Genomic DNA, 2,362 nt, shown 5'->3' on the forward strand with positions numbered 1-2,362 from the left:
AATATCATAACTCTTCAAATATTAGGGGAAGGAAAAATGCTATCATACTCCACCCCAAGCAACCCTGTACTCATCTTCCTTTTTTTAAGAGTAAACATTTATATGGTGTTATTACCAGGGCCCTCATTATTGTCATTGCTTTTTTTTAATGTAATCTCACCTAGTCAATGTCTTTACTAAATTTGGGTCTCTAAAGATACACTCATTTTTTGATACCAGGTTGGGGAAGAGCGTATCAGGACTGTTATTTCCCTAATTCTGAACACTGCTTCTTTTATTTTTTTTATCACTTATTTGTTGTTTATTCAGTATTTAGGGTTAGTATATCACTTAAGGAATTGCTTGCATAGTTGTACATATATAGTTCTTCTTATATAATATGGAAATTTACAACTATTGATATATATCTACATATATAGATTGATATCTATCTATATCTATCTATCTATATAAATATATATATGTAGACAAAATCAGGTCATCTGGAAAGGTGATGCATGGGGCCATGCTTTAGAGCTCTAATGGAGGGGGGCACAAAGGTAATCAATGCATCAACAAAGTATTACTACTATATGGTGTTTTGTATCCAGGAATGTTGTCTTCTGGACCTATGGGAACCTGTAGCACCTACATACAAGGCAGGCAGTTATATTCCTGTGGGGTGCTGGATCTGTTTGACAACAGCTACCAAGACTGTACAAGTCATATTCAGAATCATACACAAACAACAACAGGGTTTAACAAATAGTAGTCACACTGTACTATTCCCCATTTCTAACTTTAGGAAGAGACTAGAACATGCTCACAGGTTCTACATTTCTGGTGTTCAGTCACTAATCAGAGGAAGGATTTGACCTATTTGAAAAGCGCATCATACATAACCCCTTAACCACTGTCATGTTCTCTATAGTAAAAGGGCAGCCATTAAAAGACTTTAAAATTGCAGCTCCTTCTGGATTCCCCAAAGAGTATCTGAGGTCTTCTTTAAATGGCCCCCCTCCTCCAGATTCAGGTTTACCTTCGCCACATCTGAAATACCATTCTGCCCAAGACACATGGGACACTAAGGAAGACATCCTCATTAATGTCATATAGACCCTTAATTATGGTGGAAACTGGATGCACTCTCCTAAGATTCTTCATAATGCTTTCTGCCAGATCTGCCACAGACAAGCCAATGGCCCAGGAAGTATAGACCTTCAGCTTGATCACCTCATAAGCACTGTCAACCACCTGTTTATGAACTACTTTCCAATTCTCTGAATCAATATCAGTTGCCAAAGGAGGATAAAGATTCTTCAGAGAGACACCAACAAACATTCACACCACTCCACACAGGAACACTAGAGTCTCCATGTTCCCCAGGGACCCATCCATGACAATTTGAAGAATGGACACCAAGTCTCTCCACCATTAGGTAGCAGAAACAGGCAGAATCCAGATTGTAGCCACTTCCAATAACACGGTTCTTAAGAAAGCCACTTAGCTTCCAGGACACATATGTCAAAATATCCAGTGGATTGGAAACAATAAGCAGTTTGCAATTAGGGCTGTATTTAACAATATTGGGAATGATGAATTTAAAGATATTCACATTGTGCTGAACCAAATTAAGATGACATTCTCCCTCCTGTTGACGTGCCCCAGCCATAACTACAGCTAACTTTGAGTTTGCAGTCACACTGTAGTCTTTGCCAGAAACCATTTTTGGCATTTTGAGGAAAAGGCTGCCATGTTGGAGATCCATTATCTCTCCCTTTATTTTGTCTTCTATTACATCAACTAGGGTAAGTTCATCAGCCAAATCCTTCATTAAGATACTGATAGCACATGCCATGCCAACTGCACCAACCCCAACAACAGTGATCTTGTTTTGGGGAACCTGGTCTTCCTTTAGGAATTCACAATCAGCTGATCCTTGACAGTAGTTACCATTTTGGGGGAGATCTGAGGTCGAATCAAGGTTGCTGGTCAGGATGCAAAAGTTCTAAGCTGGATATGAGACTGCTGCTCCCAGACTCGTGCCAATATTGCCTCTTTTAAATTAGTTTAAGTTTGGGGCACAACATTTGGCATCCCTTCTATGTTTTTTTTTTAAATTTTAATTAATTAATTTATTTTTAGTTTGCAACAATCACTTTCATAAGCTTTTGAGTTTTAAATTTTCTCCCCCTCCTTCCCTGCCCCCTCTCTAGCATGCAATCTGATATAGGCTCTACATATACATTCCTGGGGCGCAGCCAAAATGGCAGAGGGAAAGCAGTGACTGTCTTGAGCTCTCTTCCCAAAGCCCTCCAAATACCTAAAAAAATTGCTCTAAACAAATTCTAAAGCAGCAGAACCCACAAAAAGACAGAGTGAA

General features: G+C 39.1%; 1 pseudogene; it reads right to left on the bottom strand.

Moving 5' to 3' along the window:
• Positions 1 to 934: 934 nt before the first annotated feature.
• On the bottom strand, positions 935 to 1,953 carry LOC114047908 (annotated as a pseudogene).
• Positions 1,954 to 2,362: the final 409 nt, after the last annotated feature.

The sequence above is a fragment of the Vombatus ursinus genome, unplaced genomic scaffold, assembly GCF_900497805.2.
Source record: "Vombatus ursinus unplaced genomic scaffold, bare-nosed wombat genome assembly UNPS02001428.1, whole genome shotgun sequence".
In the NCBI taxonomy this organism is placed as follows: domain Eukaryota; kingdom Metazoa; phylum Chordata; class Mammalia; order Diprotodontia; family Vombatidae; genus Vombatus; species Vombatus ursinus.